The following is a 25,213-nucleotide window of genomic DNA, read 5'->3' as shown; positions in this document are numbered from 1 at the left end:
AGCTAGCAGTTAGAAGGTTAAGCGTGTTTTGTGAAGAAAGTATAGGAAGTCAGTCCTTAAACCCTCAGCATTTCACATTGCTTTTAGGAATAACCTCTGGAACCCCTTTACATACTCAGTATCCAGAAAGGTTATTGTAATCCACTATCATTTGCCTCAGGGACAAATCCCTTTCTGTGTTTTATTTGTGTTTTTATTTCCCCATTGATATTCCCAAATCTCATCTAGCTCTATACATACATACTTAGTTGGAGACCCTGTTTCTGTAGCCACTTGCCCCTGCTGCAACACAATGGCTCATGTCACGTCATCTGATGATGTCCGGGGGGGGTCATGTAGGTGTTGAACAGTGTGGGACTGAGAGATGATCTATGGGATATGCTGCATATGATGTTCTTGGGTTCAGAGGTAAAGCGAAGCAGCTCGATGCTCTGAGTGCACCCTGTAGGGAAGGAGGCGATCCATTTGAGGGCGATGTCTTGAATGCCAATGTTGTGGAGTTTATTGCTGAGGGTGTGGTGGAGATGGAGCTGAAAGCTGCAGAAAAGTCAAGGAGGATCAAGGCAGTAGTCTCTCTGCAGTCGAGGAGTGTTCTGACGTTGTCTGTGGCTGCGATCAGTGTGCTTACATGCTGTGACTGGCCCGGAAGCCTGATTGGGAGATGTTGAGCAGGTTGTTGTGATCCAGATATTTGGTTAGCTGTTGATTGATGGCCACCTACCATCTACAGAAGAAAGCAAATTAAAAAGAGATTGGGTGGAGAGAGTGGAAAGCAATTGTCACACTGACGCGAAGATAAATGACACAGGCATCCAATTATGCTAAAAAATGCAGAGTAGCAATACTCAGGCATAAAACTTTCCAGCATGAAGTTCTTTGCAAGTGGACTGACCCAGGTGGGAGCTTCGTGAAAATAAAAATTTAGACAAGACCCTGACTTTGCCATTAATTAATGTACCTGACAATAGTAAAGCTGCGTTCCTGTCACATTTATCTAGAACAATTACTGAATTCAGCAAGACCTGAGTTACTATAGGAGAGGGACTGGAATGTTGGTTTAGAAGCTATTGTAGACAAGAAAGGACCCTTAGATAAGTGCTTTGCAGCAGTCAGAGTGCTATTGCATGATCTCATTGCTGACCATCTGTTGATAGATATATGGTGCCTAACACATCCATCTGGCAAAGACTACACCTAATACTCACAAGTGCACAGTGAATCCTCTTGGGTAGATTTTTTCCTAGTACATGGTTCTTTGCTCAGGCCTACATTCTAGGTAGACATTTTAGAGAGAGTGCTATCAGACCACTTTAAGATCCTATTTTGCATTCACCCTTGGCAAAGCTCCCCTCAAGTGCTATTTTGGAGGATTAATGTTTTTAAATATATACTATCCAAAGAGAAGTGCCTTCTGAATTCATACATTCAGATGTACAGGATATCTAAATACTTGCCAAAATCCTAGATACCAGGCTACAAAAGGGTATTTCATAATTAAATCTTTCTTCCCAGGAAATATTTGTGCCTGGACGACCTTCCAAGAACAACCTAAAGATGCTAGAACATCTTCTAGGGGCTTCCAATAACTCAAATGAAGAAACACTGGCCACTTAGCAAGTTCAGTCTAGGCCAGGAATTTATTGACATTGTCAAGCACCAGTAAATCAACTAATTTGCCGTAATTTTGTTCCCTTACTAAGACTAGAAACAAGAAAGGGGTACCCTCTTGCCGCACTACCATTTCTAACTGTTTTTTTCTGGCTTTTGAATGCTTAGCTATTGCTTTTAGAGCATCTCTGCAGATTCATGGTGTCCCCACTGGAGCATGTCCTTCAAAATATGTTCTATATGTGGGTGATATCCACAAATAGTGGGTGATATCCAAATGACAATACAAAGTCAGATGTGACCCTACCTTTACTTATATCCATGCTTTATTCCATCTCTTGACAAGGTTAACCTGGGGAAGTAAGGTAATGATCATGACCAGGGAGTGTTTAAAGGTTTATAATTTGAAATTAATGTTAAAGGGTGCTGGAGATGGCTCTTTTATCAGGGTCTCCCCTAGATTTTTGTCTTCTGTTCTGAACCCATTTTTGAGGGCATTATGACTCCCTGGTTGTGCATTTTTACACTACTAATCAGTGATAAAGTGATTATGATCACTCCCTAAAAGATGGTACAATTGGCAGCGACCTGATTGGCACATCTACTTTGCTTATAATTCAATAGGCGATAATACTGGCTGTTCCCGGGGCCTGTAAATTAAATGCTGCTAATGGACCTGCAGCACTCCTTGTGCCACCCACCGAAGTATGTTTAACTGTTGTAAGGCCTTTTTCTCCCACTGACTAACACTTGGTTACCTTATTTACATTCAATAAATGCTGACTTCAGATTGGGAGCAAACAGAGAGATGTGCTGTTTACACTCAAATGAAATGTCATTTAAAACCCTCCTTAATGATGAAGTCAGATTGAAAGTTAGACTTCTGCAAATGCCACTTTTAAAAAGTTGATATTTTCTTGTACTATTTGTGCCTTCTGCCAGTGTCCTGGGACAAATGAATGTGAATGGCTTCGCTGTTGGGATTTGCATTTTGCCTCCAGACAATAACAAAAAGGGGGCTTATGTGTGGACAGGATGGGCCATCCTGGCAGAATGACTCGGAAGGGACTTTACCCAGCCCCACTTACACTTCACAGGGCTTTGCCTCCTGCACACCCAAACATCAGGCTTGTCCTGTCTTTTGTCACCCTAGACAGTTTAGAGCCTTGTCAGGAAAAAGAGAAGAACTTTTCAGAACCAGACATGGGGGTCAAACAGGGGATCCTCCCATACCAAGACTTTCACCAGGCATAAATATTGGACCTCAGGAGCCATGCATCAAAACACTCCTGGATCTGTGGAAGGTACGGAAGAAGGGCTGCCCTGCTGCCAGATTAATGCCCTGCTGCCTGAGGGACTGCCTTGCTGTTTGAGAAAGAAGACTGGACCTGCTTGCCTTCATCCCAGGCTAACCAGGGTGACTCAAAGGGTTAGTTGTCTGACCACGTGTGTGCTCCAGAGGGACACAACAAACCTCAAAGGCCTTCCTGCAGCTGTCAAGCTGACTAGCTGCAATTGGACCTGCCTGGACCTCCCTGAGCCCTGCTGACCTCTGCTGGAGTGAGTCCCTGATCCACAAGAGGTGCCTCCCTAGGTCTTGGATCCTGAAGAAAATATGAAAATCTGAAAGTCTGAACTCCTCTCAACTGCAGATGTGCCATTTTGTGCCAACACTCTGTTGCTTGTGATGACCACCAACGCAAAGCTTTGGTGAGGCCTGCTCTCCACATCAACAGTGACTGCCAGTGACGACCGACAACATAAGACATGATAGTCCACAACAATCATCACCAATGTGAAACTACAGAAACAACTGTTGGCAAAGCCTGACCAGCTCTTCACACTACGGGGATGACCTTTTGCGATGCCTGATCAGCTCTCGAGTTACAGGAACAACAGTTCACAAAGACTAGGCCTCCAACTTGTGGCCTCCTTCAATGAAAACTAAATTTTTGCACCAGACTTTAAGGGTAACTCTTCAGTGGGACTAACCTTGTCCCTGTAATTGACCCCAAGTGTTGAATGTCTTTGGTTCTACTGATTGTTTTTTTGTTGTTCTGGTATTGTTCTATTTTATAAATGTACTTTATTTTTCTAAATTGGTTTGTGATTTTTCTTGTGTTGTGTTTTCACTTTATTACTGTTGGTGTGCTTCAATAATACTTTACACATTGCCTCTAAGTTAAACCTGACTGCTTTTGTGCCCAGCTTGCAGAGGGTTAAGGGCAGGTTCATTTTATGACTTTTGTGGTTCACCCTGACAAGGATTATGGTTGTTGCCTGAGTGGGACTTCCACACCCTTCAACAATAACCTCATTTCTTACAAAGGCAATTAAATATTTAGGATTTTTCCTCTACATATCGTCGTCGAATACGGTAGAGGATAATTTCTTACTGCTCATGGCTAGAACTCACTCAGATTTTGAATGGTAGTCACAATTACAATTGACTTTGTGGGCTGAGCACAAGCTGGTAAAATGGAGGGTGCACTGTCATGTAATTATGTTTCTAGACTGCTTCCTTTAATAATCTACAAATCTATCCTATATTGAATATATTTAGTATAAAAGGCAACCAATATAGACACCCTAGGCTTAACTGTATGCTAAAACTCAAAGCTTGATGTTTCCGCTTAGCCCATATGGGTTGTACTTTCTTGCGCACCCTCTTGCACAATTGTCAAACTGGCTTTTGGATGCACCTAAATTGAAAAAGATATTCCTTCTTATGAACACAGTTTGGATGTCTTTTAGACATTTAAATCACTTCTGCAGCAGTCTTATTGTACAGATTAAGACATTCTGACTATTTGGAAATCTTCTCAAGGCCTCCTGAAACTTTGCCTCTGATTACACACTTCAGCCCCTCTTTGGCATAATTGTGGCTTAAAGATAAAGGATACCTTTGTTTATTGGACAGTTGGAAGGTGGCTGAATAAACACTTAGAACTACTTCTAGCTATTGATTAGATCAACTTCTATTTATTGGTACTTTAGAAACCTTTCGAGAGCTTCATGCTAACTTTAGGCTGGACCGGTATCAGCAATGGGAATATACTCAATGCATTTCCTCTGTGATAGACTTGGGAGGAGCCCCTGGACAATTCCAGGATCTCCAGTATTTGGCAACCAGGGGAAGTGTAGATCAGTAGCATCTGGCTTATATGGACTACTGATAGAACATATATACAATAGGCTTCTGGAAGACAGCACTACAACTTTACTATACACCTGAGAGATGGTAGCTTATATAATCTATATTAACATGAAATGTTTATGAATTAATGTGTGATAATGCCACATAGAAACTGTACAAATGATTTTTCGCTTAAACGTGCACCTGAAATGTGACCACTGGGAGTGGCTGCCAATTTATACAAGAACTAATAGAAATGACTAATGTTGATAAAATATGATATTAAAGTGTGGTTTTATACTAATTATTGCGTTATTGAATTTGTGCTGAAATCTTTGTAGGCCTTAAGTTAGCATGAGCTGAAGCTTAGCTGCTTGGCTCTCATATTAAATGTATTTTTCCTATCTTGCAGGGTGCTGACTCGCAAAACGACATGACCCCTTGTTTTCTTCAAACTAGAGGCTGAATGTAACCATAGAACATCCACTCTCACGAAATCCACATTGCTTGTAGAAAATATTAGGCAAAATGCAACAGTGTAGATTAATGTAATGTACAAGGTCGTTCATACCGGTGAAGACAATGGAGCTCCTGACCAAAAGATGTGGAAAGCATTACAGAAGGGTGAAATCATACCGGACGTGCTACCTCTGAAGACGCCAATCATGCGGACCAATAAAAAGCTTGTAAAATAATATGGGGTGAAAGATTAAATGACACAATCAATTTTCTAATTGGGTAAAAGATAGTGGGGTTTAATGTTCAACCAATCAAGTTTTAGGGGAATGTACTACGAAAAAGGGATAAAAACCCATGACACGGGGAGCCATTTAGGTGGGTTAGGGAATGCTATTGATTTTATCCAGCAACTTTGTCACTCTGTTTGGTGACTTGTTGGTTTACTTAAAACCATCCTCACACTTAGATTGCCCACTTTGCACTTTACCTCTTATGAGGGAAGTGCCCCTTTTGTCCTGGAGCTGAATTCTGATTGATGGCGATTAGACTCATGTCCTGAGGACGAAGACTGAACATGAGTGCTGACCTAAACCTTGGAGGGTAACTATGACAATGATATTCTGATTTGTCTGTTTGCTTTTCCTTTCTAGGTACCAACTGCTTACTTTTGACAGGGACCATAGTTAGATGTTTTCCAAATTGGTGTTCTAAATTATTTAGCATGAAGCCCAAAATGCCAATGATAATTAGTGGTTAGGACAGGTGTTCACTAAATTGACGCAAATAGAAAAATGACTGAGTCTATGCTTTGTTGAGCTGACGCGCTGTTGACACGCCGTTAAATTGATCTATGTTCACGCCGTGTTACATTTTGATGTTTGTGATTCTTGCCTTAATGAAATCTTATCAAAGTTGCCATATCGTGACTATGTTATTATGTTTCTTGGTTTTGAGATTAACACATCTGCTTTTAGAATTGGAACTAATAGGGAATAAAACTCATAAAATTCTACTAAACTGGTGTGGTTATTCATGACTACAATGTCATGGTGGTGTCTTGAATTGATTCATGACTTTGACTAAAGTGAAATGTATTGTTGTGATAAATATTGATGACATCATTGACGTATTGATTGACATATGGATTAGCTATCTCGTCCTAAGGTGTCTCTCAACTGGGTCAAAAGATTCATTGGCCTAAAACAAGTCCTGATGTGTAATAAATTATCATAAAGGGATGCATTAACAGTTCTGGTAGCAGAGCGATGGTTTGGCCCTTTGGGGCCCTAGGCCGGAGAATTATTGTTTAGATTGTTTTACTGAGATAATGCAAATTGGAGGTATGATGTGTTTCTAAATTCACCATGACTTTCCCGGGATCCCAGAACCTGCCTAAGTGAGTTGGGAATGTTCTCGGCATCATAGCATGTGTGGTGGAGAATTTGCGCTTGCTCAGCTTATGCATTTTGCAGGGGATTTGTGAAGTTTATGTGTGTTTAGGCCAGGTAAATGTTGTTTTAGTAGGAGTGGGCGTACTCCACAGTATGAGAGTAGGGAAGTCAGCGAACTTCATATGAGTGTGGCACTTTGTGCTCCAAATTATCCACGTGGTTGGTTGTTAATGTACGGACCCGTTGCGGTCTAAGACTCCAGAGTATATTGACAAATGTAGGAGACACTTGGGTTTATGTTGTAATTTGTGCGGTTTAACTAGGTCAATCGGGCGTGGTTGACAAGTCAAGTTTGAGTCAAAATTGTATGGGTGAAACCTTCGATGGAGATTTGGCAAGTTCTAAAGTGCACTAGGACAAACCATTGACAAGTCGAGAGTAGGATTTACTGGTCGAATTCTGCTTGCGGGTGCGGGAACTGACAAGGAGAGAGTAGCGGCTGAGGCTTCAAGTGAAATCTCTGTAAAGTTCTGAAGTGAATGTGTTACCCTTCCTGTAGTAAACCGGCAAATTTGAGTTGTTGTTGCTGTTGAAGGTGCTCGCAGTAATTTTGCATTAGTTTGTTGTGAATCTAGTGAGGGGCGGACGAGCCGCAAGACTTTGTCAGCTGCAGTGTGTGAGTGTGACGTCAGTGGTGCGGTGCTGGGATAGGTCAGTTGCCGAGAGGGGTCGCGCACGGATTGGCTGCCGTCCGTGAGAGGCAATAGGTTGAGAAAGGTGGGTGAAGAGTGTCCTGGGAATTAAAGTCACTGCCTGATTAAATACAAAACAAAAGAAAAGACGCAAAAATGAATTTTATCAAAGCTTTTAGGAGCGCTCTGAAAGGAGATGCATACATTATGGCGAGTGAAGGGGAGCCTACACCGCCTGAGGGTACTCCAGCTTATATAGTCATGGAGGAAAAGGGTGTTGCGCCTTGCTTGTGGATGAAACAGTGGCGCAAACTGACAGAAAAGGAGGGATGTTTGGCGTTTCCGGAGCATGGAACGTTCAATACGAGAATTTTAGAGAATTTGAGGTGGATTTTAAGTGTACAAAAGCCACCCCCGAGGCCAGCTCAGTACGAGGCTTTAGCAGTCTGGGATTTAATGGCTATTAAACAAAGACAGCAGAAATTCGAGAGGAAAATGAAAAAGGCAGAAAAGACTTTAGGTGAGGCTAGATGGGACAATGAGAGCAAAATGTGGAGACGGGAAATAGTTGACGGACTAAAATTGTTTCCAGCAATAGCACAGGGAGACGAGACGCAGGGGAAGAAAGCCACCTGTAAGACCAACAAGGACTCTAATAAGCCGAAAGAGACTAAGAGGTCTTGGATAGAAGAAGATGATTCAGGTGATGAAGAATTCCTAAATCAGTTATTACATGATCTCCTGCGACCTTATGCGATAGACGACAATGTCCCGAGCACCAGTGCGGGTCCTGGGAGCCAGACGCAGGAGAAGGGAGTTACCGATACAGTTCAGACTAGTGATACGGGTTTGATACAGAATGGTGACAGTGTACCCACTGCGTCAGACATGCAGATACAGTTGCAACCTCCACCACAGATACAGAGGATCTATCCAGACGTCCCAGTACTAGAGACTACTATAAATCTGATAGTGCCGCCTGACCCGATATATACAAAATCAAGGTTAGTGCAGATTGAGCCGACTCCACAATTGCTGCCGCAGCAACAGCTGATACCAGGGTATAATCCAGCAGCAGGACCTCCATTAGTACCTGCCCCGGCTTCAGAGAATCAAACTCTGGGAGTTGCTGCTCCGCGGTGTTTTGGACCAGGCCAGACACCTGCTGCCATATTGTTACCAATTACTGTCGGTCCACCGGTACCATTGTATGCGCCAGGTAAGCCTGGTATGTGTGATCAGGGAGTAATGACCCAAGATGCAATAAGAGGAGGGTCCATAGGAAGTCCCCAGTTAATGGCCCCGGGAGAGCAATCAGTCAAAAGACCAAGGTCTTTGTTAAACCTTAGTCCGGTTGAAACACCTTTGGAGGCAATGAGACAGGCAGGGCTAGGTGTGCTAACTCCACAGACAATAAGTACGAATGCTTCACAGTCACCAATGATGCATGCAGGGAATATTTCACTGCAAGGTTTTACGGTACAACAATTAAATGAGTGACTAGAAAAAACTTACGCTTCACAAAAGATTGCAGTAACTGCAGAGAAGCCAGAAAGGTCAGAAAAAGATGAGTACTTGAACTTTGTGAGACTGGGTGTAGAAGCTGCTGAACCAGTGGAAGGAACAATAGGGGTAAACAGATTAGAGTCACACACAGAAGCGGAGCTAAGGTATCTGTGCCCCAAGATTACTAAAGAAGTGGGTAAGGTGCATCAGAGGTTGGCGAACATGGCAGACAAATACAATATTGACACTGAGAATACTAAGCATTTGAAAAGAAGTTACAGAGTAGACTTCGACTCTAAAGATTTTGACCACATGAGGTCGGCCGGAATAAAAGCGCATCTTAAAGAAATACCGCAGAGTACTCAGATCTGGGGAGCCTTAGAAAAGTGGGAAGGCAGATGGGCAAAGAAAAGAGATAAGGAGAAAAGCGACAGTTCGGGATCGAGTCCGACTAAAGCCTCACCAGACACTGGGATAGTAAAGATACTACCAATGAGAGAAACAACTGGAGGGGTTTTAGTCCATGTACCGTGGTCCTGGGGAGACATTCTGTCTTTCACAAATGATTACCCCAGATTGAGGGAGAAACCAATAGAGTGGTATCAGCAGACAGACAGGTTTGTGAAAACTTGCGAAGTGTCTCTGGGAAGACTTGAATACCTTGTTTGAGATTATTGTCCCACCCGACTTATGGCTTGAGTGCAAGAGAGGTGTAGACTGGCCGAAACAGGAGCCGGCAAGAGATAAACCGACCGGAGCACCATCTGAGGAGGTGATGAAGTGCTATCAGAAAGTGATTGAGTTTTTGAAGCAAAAGGTTTTGCCAAAAGTAACAGATTGGCAGAAAATCGACCGGACCTCACAGGAGGTTAAAGAGTCAATCCATGGTTACTATGAGAGGTTATTGAAAGCGTTCAAACATTACAGTGGCACTGAGACTATTGAGCCGAAAGACATGAACCATCTTATGTTTATATTTGCTGAAGGGCTGAGACCAGAGGTTAGCCAGATGATTAAGAATCATTTGATTTGTTGGCAAGCGAAGCCGATTGATGAGGTGTTGCAGTATGCGAAATACTGTAGTGACAAGATTGAGCTGAAGCAGAGAAAACTGAAGGAGAAAGTGATGGTGATGCAGATAAGGGCAGCGCAGGCAGGTATGCAAGGGAATGGAATCCAGCAGATGGTACAGCAACAACCGCAAGGGAATGGCGTGTTTCATGCGCAACCGAGAGACCGAGGTCGAGGTTTTGTGAATCGCGGTCCAGACTTAAATACTGTTGTGGTTCAAAATGACGTACAAGGGATGAAAAAGTTGTCACCATGTTGCGCGTGCGGGGGTGTGGGGCATTGGAAGTGGGAATGTCCAAATGCGGTACATGATGGTGTTGTTCAACAAAGCACTGATGTCGGTACATTTCAAAACGTGAGAGGTCCAAAAATGAGAGGTCAAAATCAGAACTTTCAGAATGACATGGTTCAGATGCAGGGGCTACAGCCCATGCAGCAAATGCAAATGCTGCGTGTTCAACCAGCACAAATGCAGCAGGTACAATAGCAGGTTCCCATGGTACCTGGACAGCAAATGCAATTACCATTAGCTCCAATGGGACAGCAACAGATGATGCTTCCTCAGCAGGTCACAGGTCAAGTAGTGAGTCAAAATAATACAGTACAGCAGTTCCCATTATGTGGTGAAGATGGAATGAATGATGAATGGTCGGATGAGAGTTCAGACAGTGAAGAGTGCAGACTTGCAGCGTCCCTAGAAGTAGACCAGAGGGGTCCCTATGTAGAGGGGAAAGTGATGGGTCACAAGGTTTCATTCTTGGCTGACCCCGGAGCTACACTCTACAGTCAGAAGTGGATGTTCCAAAATTACCACTTTCAGGGCGTACCATAAGAGTGGTAGGAGTAGCAAACCATTACTTGACAAACCCGATCACAGATATGGTGCAAGTTGAGATTGGCAACTTTCAGGGACTGCATAAGTTTGTAGTCTGCGATTCTAGTCCAGTATCCCTACTGGGAAAAGACTTACTGTGCAAGACAAAATGTTCGATTACCTGTTCCAACTATGGAATTGAGGTGCAGACAAACAGTGATGATGAAGGGGATGATGGTCAGTTCTCAGAATTAGAGACAGAGACCGCGAATGAGGATTACCCTTTGATAACCTTATTCCCGATGCTTACAGTGACTGACTTACGAGCTGAGTTACAGTGAACGGTGACAGAGAAAGTGTGGGACTTGACAGGAAAAGAAGTGGGGTTGATAAAAGGAGTGGAACCAGTTAAAGTATAAGTGAAGCCAAATCCTGTGTTTCCCCAGATGCCGCACTACCACATGGCACAAGATGTCATTATTCAAGTGTAGCAGATAATTGCAGATTTTGTGAAAGAAGGAGTTCTGAAAGAAGTATTGAGCAGCCCATGTAATTCACCAATAATGGCTCTGAAAAAGCCTTGTGGGAAGGTTCGAATTGTGCAGGACTTAAGGAAAATAAACAAGATTGTGGTAAAATGTTGCCCCATAGTGCCGAACCCAGCAGTGATTCTGTTTCAAGTCCGCTGTGATGCAGAATGGTTCACCGTTGTAGACTTGTCACAAGCCTTCTTTTTGGTGCCTCTTCATGAGGGCAGCCAATTTCTCTTCAGTTTCAAATTCCTTGACAAGGTGTACAGTTGGTGCAGAATTCCTCAAGGGTTTTCTGAGTCACCGTCTATCTTCAATCAGATATTGAGGAAGGATTTGGAGTCATTCGAACTGCCTTTCAGTTCGACTCTGGTACAATACATTGATGACTTGCTGATTGCGCCCAGGACAAAAGACGACTGCAGGTATGACACAATTGCCTTACTGAACCATTTGGGAAAAAACGGACATAAAGTGTCTCCAAAGAAGCTGCAGTACTGTCACAAAGAGGTAAAATACTTAGGGCAGTTGATTGAGAGAGGGTCTAGGAGAATATCAAAGGAAAGAGTGACAGCTATAGTACAGATGAACCCACCGACAACAAAGAGAGATGTCAGGATGTTTTGGGGAATGGTGGGCTACTGTCGCCAGTGGATACCCAACTTTTCAATTATCTCTAAACCATTAATAAAGCTGACAGGCAAGGAAACTAAGGATGAACCGTATACTATAACCCTGTCCAAGGAAGAGCTTGAGTCATTCATGGAATTGAGAGAGTGTATGTGCAGGGCACCAGCTTTAGGTATGCCTGATTACACAAAGCCTTTTCTACTGTTTTGTCATGAACGTAATGCTTGTTCTTTGTCTGTTTTGACACAGGTCCATGGAGGTGCAAACCGCCCAGTAGCATATTTTTCAGCTACTCTGGACCCAGTCGCAGCAGCCTTACCGGGTTGTTTGAGTGCAGTTGCAGCAGTTGGTCAGAGCCTCACGCAGTGTGAAGATATAGTGATGGGACATCCCTTAACAGTAATGGTTCCACATTCAGTTGAAATTCTGTAGACTCAAACTAAAACCCAGCACATGACAAATGCCCGACTTACCCGATATGAGACAATTATTTTGTGGTCACCAAATGTCTCCTTTAAGAGATGTACTGTATTGAACCCGGCATTTCTACTTCCTGTTGAAAGTACTGAGATCAAGAATGAAGAGGAAGTGGAGCATGATTGTCTTGAGGTAACAGAACTACGTACCAAGCCTTGACCTGACATTCAAGATACATAGTTAAAAGAAAATGACTGCATCATGCTTGTTGATGGATTTTGTTTGAGAGACTCAGTCAGAATACTGAGAGCCGGTTATGCTATGTGTACAATTGCTGGTATTATTGAAGATTCCTTGCTCGAGAGAGTGTATTCTGCACAAGTGGCAGAATGAATTGCCCTTACTAAGGCATGCCACGCAGCTGAGAATTTGAAAGTCACTATCTATACTGACAGCAGATAAAGATTTGGCATTGTTCATGATTTTGGCCAATTGTGGTCACAGAGGGATTTCATGACATCTTCTGGTTCTCCAGTGAAAAATGGCAAACAAATTAAGGATTTGTTACATGCGATTCAGTTACCTCTTGAAATTGCTGTGGTGAAATGCAATGCTCATGTTAAATCACAAGACTTTGTGTCAATGGGAAACGGCTATGCAGATCAAGTTGCAAGATTTTGCGCATTGAACTTTATATCGTTCAAGGATCAGTGGGAATTGTTACCGCAAACTGAAAATGAAACATGTTTGAATTTTGCCTTAAGAGTAGTTGATACCTTAGATGAGTTAAAATGACTGCAGGGCCGTGCAAGCAGGGAGGAGAAACGCTCTTGGCAGAGAATGCAATGTGTACAGAGGGCTGACAACTTGTGGGTCTCAGAGGAGGGGAAGCTGGTTTTGCCAAACAGTCTTCTGTCACAATTTGCAAGGCTTTATCATGGACAGGCACACCTTGGGAGAGATGCAATGATCAGGTTATTCAAAATTGACAGGTTTAACCTGAAATTCAGACAAGCCGCAGAGGTTACTTGTCACAGGTGCATCATCTGTCAACAGATGAATGCAGGAAAAGGGACTGTGGTAACTTTTGAACCACAAAGGGAGAGCTGGCGGTCCATTTGGCAAAATGCAAATGGATTTCATTGAGATGCCTGTTTGTGGAGGATTGAGGTACGTGTTGGTGATTGTGTGTGTTTTCAGCCACTGGATTGAAGCTTACCCCACACGTAGGAATGACAGTCTCACAGTTGCAAAGCTGTTGCTTAGAGAACTAATACCCAGGTTCGGTTTTCTGGTCTCTTTAGAATCAGATAGGGGCAGACACTTCGACATTTAGGTGATTAAGCTCTTGTGTGCTGCATTAGACATTGGACAAAAGCTGCATTGTAGCTACCACCCCGAAGCATCAGGACTAGTGGAACAGATGAATGGTACCTTGAAGTCGAGAATGGCAAAAATGTGTGCAGCTACCAATATGAAATGGCCAGATGCATTGCCTTTAGTGCTAATGTCAATGAGAAACACACCCGATAAGAAGACAGGACTAGCTCCCCACGAGATATTGATGGGCAGAGCTATGAGGCTACCTACAGTACCCGCATATGCTCTTGTGAATATCACGGATGATATAGTGTTGGACTACTGCAAAGGTTTGGCTGATGTGGTTCGCTCTTTTTCCCACCAGGTGGAAGCCAACACATTGCCACCGATCAGTGATCCAGGTCACAACCTGCAAACCGGTGACTGGGTGGTTGTCAAGAAGCACATGAGAAAGTTGTGTTTGGAGCCACGCTGGAAGGGGCCATATCAAGTAATACTGACAGCAACCAGTGCTGTGAAATGAGCAGGCGTTCCAAACTGGATACATGCCAGTCACACAAAGAAAGTAACATGTCCGACTAATGAGGAACTTGAAGTTTCCAACTCAGCAATTTCAGAGAAGGAAGTCTCAGGGCCAGAAAACAACCAAGGGGGAACTGAGACTACCGGAGAGCCCACTGAGGACGGCCTAGTCCCTCAAACAGTAAATGAGTTTGGGCGAGGTGACAGTGAGCCTATCTCAGTAGAGGCAGCAGGAGAACTAAGTCAAGGAGAGGTTCTCCCAGAAGTAGACGGGTACAGGTTAGAGCTTGAACCTGTTACAGACCCAGAAGAAGAAGAAGGGGAAATAGTAGAGAGAGGTCAAAGCACACCGGCATCCCCTGAGCCAATTGCAGGTCCGTCAAGAGAAAACACCATAGCACAAGAGGAGGGTGCTGTTCAGCGTCCTGAAAGACCAAGCAAGAAGAAGACGCATAAAGGTGATAACTGGTCAGAGAAGCAGGCTGCGAAAGAAAAGGTTGTACCAGGTGAAACAACAGCGGAGGAAATCGATACAACCCAAGTAGAGGATCTAATTGAAGGAGAATTACAAAGTGAACGCAGGTTGAAAAGAAAAAGAACCGCAAATAGAAGGTATGCAGGTCCTGAATGGGCATATGCAACAACATCCGAATGGCAACAAGAATTCTTAGCGTTCTGTTTTGATCGAGAAGTACCAGGCCAATATTACAGTACCTGAAATCAATCAGAGAAAGAGACTGTGTTAAAACTAAAATTGAAATTGAAAGCTGAAAAGCTGAGAAAGAGACTTATAAACTACCGGATGTGACACTGATAACCTGAATTGACTTTGAAAACCCGATAATGACAAGCTGCTAACCTAATTTGACAAAAGGGTCCTGGAGTGAGTGAAACGCTGTAAATACACGCAGAGAGAAAGAGAGACTTTGCATCAAGAAAAAAAAAAAAGAACTTTTAAATTGTCCTCAAGTTGATTGTTTTGCTTTGAGTTATTCTGCTATCTGATTCTTTACAGACCATGGCTCATAATAGAGGTAGTAGCAAGAAGGGTAAAGTGTGTGGTTGGTTAAGTGTTATATTAGGTATTGTGTGTGCAATAATAATTGTAGGTGTGATTGTGGGAATGCCGTGGTTGGATAAGAAAGCGACTAACAATGCTTCAAAACCTGAGACTACAACACTAACACCGTGGGAAATGTTTGAGAAAGATACAAAACACTTGCATGAGGGAACTAATTCAAAAGGGGAACTCTCCACTAACGTCTTCTATCGCTTGCTGAATGAGTATGTTGAAACCATGGATGCGAGAAATTGTAATGTGTGCACAAAGATCCCTTCATCAGTGCAAGAAGGGGTTACTTATCATAGCCTACATCTAACTTACTGGATAAGCTGTAGTTTGCTACTAACGAGATTCTATAATCAGGAGCATGTGCAATACTTTTATTCCAATTTGGATGTGGTGTTTTCTTTTGTGCCAGTGATTGAGTTTTTGAATAAACTAGCTAAGGAGCATAGTATAAAAAGAGAGGTTTCTTTGAACAGACACTTACATTTGGGACAGCTTATGCACACCGCAACAATCTGACTTGCTTATTAACACCTGTAGAGAAAAGCTTTTTAGATCACACTTATGATATGGTTACACTGCAATAAAGACGCAAGGCAAATTAGCTATAGATGCACTACATGTAGGAAGGCTTTGTATATATAGGCCAAAATCTGATCATGACACTTTATTTGTGGGAACGAGTGAATGCAGGCATGTGTTTTTGTTTCAGAGTAAATGGACATTCATGTTAAATGGACAGGATCCAGCGATCCCTGGGATCTATTTTATCTGTGGACTTAATGCTGATTACCCTCTCACTAAGGGATGGTATGGGACATGTTATTTGGGGATAGTTTTCGCAAAGATTTACCAGATTGATAACTTAAAGCAAATACCTAAAGTGTCTGAATTACAACATGCTAGACAAAAACGAGAGACAGCGGCTGCTGTCGTTGGTGACATATTTGGAGCCATAATTCCTTCAGTAGGGGTTATTCTAAACTCCATAAAGATTCGAAAGTTGTCTACTATTGTGGATAACATGCTGACAAATTTTACAGGGGCTATACTCCTGATGGATACTGAACTTGCTGCGGAAAGAGCTATGACTCTTCAAAATCGGCTTGCTTTAGACATTCTTTTAGCAAAGAGTGGCGGAGTCTGCAAGATGCTCAACGAGCGTCATTGTTGCTCGTTTATACCAGACAATAGTAAAAAGATTAATGATATGCTTAGTAACCTAACTAGAGATAGTACAGATTTGAAGGAACTGAAGGAACCTGAAGTGTGGGAGAACGTGGGAAAAGGAATTGCCAGAGTAGGGAGCTGGTTTAGCAACATTTGGAATGGGGTTCTTGCAAAAATACTAGGGGGTCTATTAATTGTTCTAGTCTGTTTATTAGGCTTATGGGGAGCATGCAAAATTATTGACAAATTAAAAGAAATTGGACGAAGAGAAACAAGAGAAATGAGGAAAGTGAAAGGGAGAAAATGTTCAATGAAATTTGGGAAAGTTCACACAAGGGACAAGTTGTTGAAATGCGCACTATGCGCAAGGTGAAAAATTAAACGTGAAAAGGTTGAAAGGGAAAGGTTTGTGTTATGACGAACGTCATGAGAGGAGGGACTGAGAGAGTGTAGCTTATATAATCTATATTAACATGAAATGTTTATGAATTAATGTGTGATAATGCCGCATAGAAACTGTAGAAATGATTTTTCGCTCAAACGTGCACCTGAAATGTGACCACGGGGAGTGGCCGCCAATGTATACGAGAACTAATAGAAATGACTAATGTTGATAAAATATGATAATAAAGTGTGGTTTTGTACTAATTATTAATGATTGCGTTATTGAATTTGTGCTGAAATCTTTGTAGGCCTTAAGTTAGCATGAGCCGAAGCTTAGCTGCTTGGCTCTCATATTAAATGTATTTTTCCTATCTTGCAGTGTGCTGACTCGCAAAAGGACATGACCCCTTGTTTTCTTCAAACTAGAGGCTGAATGTAACTATAGAAGATCCGTTCTCATGAAATCCACATTGCTTGTAGAAAATATTAGGCAAAATGCAACAGTGTAGATTAATGTAATGTAAAAGGCCGTTCATACCGGTGAAGACAAAGGAGCTACTGACCAAAAGATGTGCAAAGAATTACAGAAGGATGAAATCATACCGGGAGTGCTACCTCTGAAGACGCCAATCATGTGGACCAATAAAAAGCTTGTAAAATATTATGGGGTGAAAGATTAAATGACACAATCCATTTTCTAATTGGGTAAAAGATAGTGGGGTATAATGTTCAACCAATAAAGTTTTAGGGGAATGTACTACGAAAAAGGGATAAAAAACCATTACACGGAGAGCCATTTAGGAGGGTTAGGGAATGCTATTGATTTTATCCAGAAACTTTGTCACTCTGTTTGGTGACTTATTGGTTTATTTAAACCCATCCTCGCCCTTAGATTGCCCATTTTGCACTTTACCTCCTTATGAGGGAAGTGCCCCTTTTGCCCTGGAGCTGAATTCTGATTGATGGCGATTAGACTGATGTTCTGAATACGAAGGCTGAACCTGAGCGCTGACCTAAACCTTGGAGGGTAACTATGACAATGATATTGTGACTTGTCTGTTTGCTTTTCCTTTCTAGGTACCAACTGCTTACTTTTGACAGGGACCATAGTTAGATGTTTTCCAAATTGGTGTTCTAAATTGTTTTGCATGAAGCCCAACATGGCAATGCTAATTAGTGGTTAGGACATGTGTTCACTAAATTGACGCAAATAGACAAACGACTGAGTCTATGCTTTGTTGAGCTGACGCGTTGTTGACACTCCGTTAAATTGATCTATGTTCACGCTGTGTTACATTTTGATGTTTGTGATTCTTGCCTTAATGAAATCTTATCAAAGTTGCCATATCGTGACTATGTTATTATGTTTCTTGGTTTTGAGATTAACACATCTGCTTTTAGGATTGTAATTAACAGGGAATAAAACTCATAAAATTCGACTAAACTAGTGTGGTTATTCATGACTGCAAGGTCATGGTGGTGTCTTGAATTGATTAATGACTTTGACTAAAGTGAAATGTATTGTTGTGATAAATATTGATGACATCATTGACGTATTGATTGACATATGGATTAGATATCTCGTCCTAAGGTGTCTCTCAACTGGGTCAAAAGATTCATTGACCTAAAACGAGTCCTGATGTGTAATAAATTATCATAAAGGGACGCGTTAACACATCTTAGGGCTGGTCGACGTTGTTATCAACTCATCAAAGCGTGCCGAGAACTGAAATTTACTGACTTCTCCATAACTAACTTTGGTCACCTCAGAGATTGCATAGGGTGCGACTGTTGCCCCTTAGAAAATGGAGTTGTGATGTGGACTGTTTTGATTTGATTCATATAATATGGAAATGCACCAGATTGCATCCATATTGGGTATCAGTTTGAGTCATTATCTCAGGGCTGGGTGGACTGCAGGTAATACCCTCCATAAAATTAGCACTTTACTATGATATGTTGGACTGTGTACTACCAACCAAACATATATGTTGCCTATTGGTGACATCGCCAGCAGCTGCAAAAAATGTATCCTTAGACTTTGAAGGAAACTGTCCTAAGCAACCCACACGGAGTGGTTGTCCAACCTGGCATAAATAGCTGATTGAAAACCTTTCATATATAAAATGAATGAACAAATGGAAACGTCTGACATAAGCTTTTGTTAAACCTCCTGCTGTAATACCTTAAGAGTTTTGTACCTAAGGCAGAAAAATATACCTGCTATATGTAAGCCTATTCACCAACTAATATCTGCCTTGTGAAACACTCTTTAGGGGGTTACAAGGAGTGAGCATTTGTCTTCAATCATTTTCTAGAATTGCTTTGTTAAAAAAATAAGTAGAGTTTACAAAAAATAATGAAAATTAAAAGGACCCTGCTTCACCATGTGACTGGCTAGGCTGTAGTTTAAGCTCAGTATTTTCATGGTCAAGCACATGACCAGCTCGCTTTAATTAAATAGCATCTGCTGAGAAATGCTTGGGGCCTGATCGAGATGAGCCTTGCTGGTGCAGAGCTGAGCCCAGTGCACGCTTTATGCGCCTGCAGTGTGTAAACTTGATTCAGTTAACCAGATATTTCCCCGAAGTAGTGCAATATCCATTGTTTACTATTCTTAACTGCTTCAAACTGAATTCCTAACATTTATGAGCCAACACAAATCGCAGAGGCTTAATGCCGTAATGTAATCATACATTATACATTTGAGTCTAAGGATGCAAGTACATACTGATGGGCAGGAATGAGGCACCAACATCAGTATTGTTTTCCAGTATGTATTGAGTCAAGCCACAAGAGTTTAGAAAATCCAGTAAGCCACTATGAATAAGCTCAAATATGTCTCATGTCAGGCGTTCATATGTTATTGAGATTAGGCAAACTAATTATAAACTGCTTTGGAAATAGCATTATACAGCTTCTTGAATAGCAATCAATTGCATATAAGTTTGATTAATGTTAATCCAAAGAATTCTGTAAAAGATGAATTAATGATGGTTAACTTCTAATTACACAGTTGGTCACAATCAATAAAAGCTAAATAGAAAATGCCTCCCAGTGCACATGCTCGTAATTTTACAGCAGGTTCAGTGCTCTCCGGAGCACAGACTTTCTACAATACAAATGTTCCTTCAAATACACAATGATGTGGTAGCTCGAAAACGCAACCTGCCCATTCGCCCCCCACACACATATATATTTCTGTGATCCATCACCGAAAATGACACAGGCCGGTCACACTACAAAGCTTGTGCGGTTAATTAGGGCAGAGTATGACGCACTGAAATATTCCCAGAAGTCTCAGTTGAGGGATGCAGCTCTGCGCAACGAAAGACATGGGCGTCGCCATGTGTGTATTCCTGATTGCATTATTTAGACCATGCTGTTTTAAAACCAGGGAGAATATCATGTTTTGTCACTTTTTGAACACGGCCGACATTTTTAGAATGGTGGATTGATGACTGGGGATGGAGAGGCTTTTATCTTGGTATGAGCTATTGCTGAACTCGGACACGTTTAAACAGTCCAGTGCACAGAAGTAAATGCAGGTTTCTGTGGGGATTCCCAAGCTTACTCCATTTAAAACTTAGGACAAGGATCAAGGCCTCCGCCAGATAAAAGTGAGTGTGATGAGGAACAGCAAAACAACAAAATAGCATGAGTAAATTGCTTAGTTCATAAGGAAACACATTAAAGATTAAAATGGCATAAAATAAGCAAATCTGATCAGTAGATATTCAAAACAGGAATGTTGTGCATTGAAGCCCGTTGTTCTTGTAGGAGTATAAAACACCAGTGCTCTGACTGCTCTGTTCAAAAATGTCCATATGGCAAAGGGGACAGCAGTGCATTCACTTTTAGCATGTGTCTGAGCCCGTTTCAGAGGGTCATGGGGAAAGCAGTGGCTACAGGATCCAACCATGGTGGTTGAGGTCTTTTACTCCTGATGTCCCAGGGCACACCTACTATGGATCCTGAGTAACTTGGCCAAGCACTCCTTCTATGCTTGACACTCAGTAGTAGCTGTGGACGAGTAGTCACGTGTACTCTCCTTGGGAGGGGGGGAGAAGTGTACATACAGGTTAGACAAGACTCATAACTCAAAGTGCACTCAACAACATCTATAAACCAATGTCCAGTCAAATACTTGTTTTTGTATTAAAAAGAATAATTTTCATTCTAATACTATGTATTCAAAGAAGTATTACAACATTTGTAAGCAGTAACACAATCTCCTTGAGGTCGGGTCTCTAGTATTTAACTGGCAAATCCCTGTCCCACACTCTTCCTTGTAATGTGGTCAGAGTTATTCCTCATTCACTGGTGGCTGCATCAAGGGAATGTTCACTGCTAGGGCTTACTCAAGAGTCCACTCTGACTCTTAAGAAACAATCAAAAGTGTCTCTGGAGGGGAGCACCTTTAGCAGTGAGTACCCCAGCAACAAGGAGGCATTCAGCAGTTCAGTAGGTGCCCCGATCATAGGCACTTGGAATGCTCCAATCATGCTCGGTCAAGTCATTCTGCAAATGAGATGCGTGGCAGCATCTGGCAGGCACAGGCTCTCCCTGAGCTGCATGGGCAGCTCAAACAGCCATCAGAGGTGCTTGCCTCTGGCTTCCAATGGCACAGTAAATGTATTGATTCCTCACAAGAGTTTGGGAAGGTTGACCCTTGTGCTCTCTTCCAGGCCCCAGCGATGAAGCAATGTCCTCTCAACATCCTCCAGAGTCTACAGTGGCCCATCCTGGCAATAGAGGATCACTGAAATGAGGAGGTACCTGTTTCACACACCCTGCATTCCACTCGATTCATGGCTAGGTTTACAGCGGCCCTGTCCTGGCATACTGGGGTCACAATCTGATCCTGCACATGGGCAATGACGCATTCAGAGCACAGCTGTCCCCTAACACCTCAGACCAGGAGCCGACTGGGAGCCCTCTCAGCAGGGCTCTTCACTCCCTCCAATGCTCTCCTCTTCCTCACAAGGCACATTGGTCTTGGCAAGCAGGCAGGAGCTCAAAGCTCCAAAGCAGGTGGTTTTGGTTTCTCTGGGTTATATCCCTTCATCCAGCAGGGAGAGTAGCGGGCCTCGGCCGCCAGTCCTGTACACAGGCAAAAGTCTTTCAGAGCTTCCCCTCTATTGCTGATTGGCAGATGACACATTTTTGGGGTCTCAACCTCCCCTTTTTATAGTCCACTGCCAGTAAACAAATGTGTTTTTATTCAGGGTATTTGACTTTTTGAAGATTTATGTTGGGGTCCTACTTCTTTTGATGTACAGTCTTCTCGCCTCTCCTCTTCCTCTTGAAAGGCTGTCAGTGATAGAAGGAGGGACTCCAAGCTGATAGTCTCACAACACAGACCATGGGAGTGCCTAGAGTTAACAGCTGAATGTCAGCCACAGTGATATTTGCATCAGAAGATTAATTCCGGGCGTCCAAACCTAATCTTTATGATTCCCTTATCGGCCCGATCTCCTTCCTGAGATGTGTCCAGGCCCCTTCCTTGTGATCTCTCACTGAATCAAAGAGCACCCTTTGAAGTATACAGGGGGAGACTCTCTCCTTCATTTCCAGTGTGGCCACCCAGCTCACAGGAATGCATTAAAAAAAACATATGTTCGAGGAAATTACTCTACTTCTCATGTCTTTGCTGGGCAAGCCTGGACATCTCAAAATGTAATCCAAAGTCCTCCACGTAATGTACCATTACAGGCACACTTGCACATGTGTATGGATACAGCACACACTCTATTCAGTACTGTTAACTCCATGCATTTTGCCCTCACATACACACATGCATTCAGCACACACATCTGCTTTGCGCATTGTTCAGTACTGTAGTTTTTCTGTGCTGTGTCATGATGTGCTTCTTGCAAACACACACACACTACTAGTACACACATTCATCATGCGTACACTGCACAGCACTTAACCTTTCATGTTTCGCACATTTTGCAAGCACACATAAACCCAGCACAGGCTTCCACTGTGCAAGTACTGCACAGCAATGCACCTCTCATGTAATGTATCTCTCGCAGATATACATACACCCAGAACATGCACTCACCATGCATGCACTGCACGGAACTGCTCTATCCTTTTACTCTACTCTTTCCAGGCACACATAACAACCAGCGAAGAGTCACCATTCCTGCATTGCACAGCACTTTACATCTAGCTGATGAAGGCCAAGGGTAAGTTAAGCACACATCAGATGAACTTTTAAAAATGTGAGTAACATTATAGGCTTCACTCGAGTGACACTGGTTAAAAAATACCTGTTCACTTCTGCTGATCACTACGTGATGTGCCTCCACCACTGCACTCATGCTGCTTAACTCCTGGTGAAGGCAGTAGCTTTACATTAGTATAAGGGTAGCAATTTGGGCGACTCTCCCAGTCCAGCTAGATCATAATCCATGAGACAGGCTTATATTATGGCGCACAGGCATTATCTGTGTTTTAATGTGACAGCAAAAATCAGCAATAGCGATCCAGACAAAATTACAGTTGGGCACTTAGGGTAGGGGTACACTTCCTTTACCATGCAGAGAACATCCCAACAGCATGGAAACAAAGACACAACTCTGGAAAATGGTTTTAAAACATGTCAGTTTTTGTTAGCAACTTCATGCCAAAACAATGTTAACTCTCTTGCAGCAAATGTTCATATCTAGCAATAGACTGGTTTAGTTAAGTATTTGAGCTCTCAGAACTTGTAGCCAAAGTTCACTAAATTCATTCTCCAAATGTCCCCAGATTTCAAACCTATGCCCAGATTTAGAAGAAAGTGGCGCAGCGCTGCAACAAAATTTGCAGTGCTGCGCCACTTTTGAAGCACAGGAATGCACCATATTTACAAAAATACAACGCACCCCTGTGTTTCCCCTGCACCAGCATAAATTTAGCTGCCAATGCAGGCATCCTTGCACCATAGTGTTGAGGGGTGTGACTGTTTATGTGCAGGAAGGAGTCCCTTTCTGCAAATAAACAATCTACAATAGATGTAGCACACATAGAATACCAAATCGCCATTTTTGAACGATTGTTTATGGGCAGGAAGGGACTCATGACCTTTTGCTCTTTCTAGTTGCAAACACCACCCCTGCGGGAGCATTCGTTTTTGGTGCTGCCACAGATTTATGATTTCTCCTAATTCTGGGTCTGCGTCAAAAGCAATGGCTGTTACGGTGGAACACCCACAGCAACACCTATTGCATGCCCCTCTGCCTCATAAAACTGCATTGGAGGTGCAGTGAATAGTGCCTCCGGAGCGTCACTAAAAGTGACGCTGTGGTTGCGCTAGGGCCTTGTAATCTGGCCCCTAGTACCACACCACTGAGGTATGTGGAAATAAGATTTTTTTTAAACCTCTTTTAGGACAACACTATAAAGTCCAATTCCAATTGAACCTGATAGTTTTAGTCAGCCCATGGCATCTACCACTGTCCTTTGAACCCACCTTTTTTAACTAGCCATTGGAGAAGTCAGTCTACATTGGTGGGCATTCATGGATAAATCCTGAATTCCCTTTTTCCCTGCTGGTTTATCTAGAGGCAGCTCTCTTGGTCCTGTGAGTTACCTGCAGAGTCAAAATTGCAGGTAGCTCACCACCATTTTCCTTCCTTAGGAATGCCATAGTTCTTCAGCAACAGACTTGGTCTTCATATTTTTAAGGATTCTGGCAGCAGTCTGGCATCAGAGTTGCCACACAAATTACACATTTGGTCACTTTACATCAAAGATGATTTAACAGCATGTAAAATGTGGCAGACTCTCTGGACTGTAATGATCGTGTTGTTATTTTCAAATTTAGAAGTAGTAAAATTAGTTATGTTTTTAATTTGAAAATTATGCAGCTGCTTTAAAGTTTGCTTACAGCTGGTTTACATAAGTCAAAAATACATTCATGTGTAATTAAAGCACATTTGGCCACATGTATGAAGCATTTTAACAGCTGCAAACACTTTGTAAGTGTTTGTGATTGTTAGAATGCTTTTCTGAATGCTCTCATCCCATTTTAGGTTTTGGTAAACTTTTACAGACAACTTAAATGAGATTGTGACCTCACACTAATTTGCTATTTGGAATAGGTGTTTTGTTGGAGTCCTTTAAAAAGAGACTTGGGTCCGTATTTATACTCCGTTTGCGCCGAATTTGCGTCGTTTTTTTCGGCGCAAAACTAACGCCATATTTATACTTTGGCGTTAGACGCGTCTAGCGCCAAAGTATTGGCAAATAGCGTCATTTTTTTGCGTGAACGCCTTCCTTGCGTTAATGAGATGCAAGGAAGGCATTCCCGCCTAAAAAAATGACGGCGACGCAAATGCGTCGTATTTATACTCCCGGGCAAAAATCACGCCCGGGAGTTGGCGGGTCAAAAAACCCCGCATTTGCGCCACTATTTAACGCCTGGGTCAGGGTAGGCGTTAAGGGGCCTGTGGGCTCAAAATGAGCCCACAGGTGCCCTCCCCTGCCCCCAGGGACCCCC

This window comes from Pleurodeles waltl, chromosome 5 (assembly GCF_031143425.1).
Source record: "Pleurodeles waltl isolate 20211129_DDA chromosome 5, aPleWal1.hap1.20221129, whole genome shotgun sequence".
Taxonomy (NCBI): domain Eukaryota; kingdom Metazoa; phylum Chordata; class Amphibia; order Caudata; family Salamandridae; genus Pleurodeles; species Pleurodeles waltl.
The sequence above is the reverse complement of the archived record's forward strand: the minus strand, read 5'-3'. Positions refer to the sequence as shown.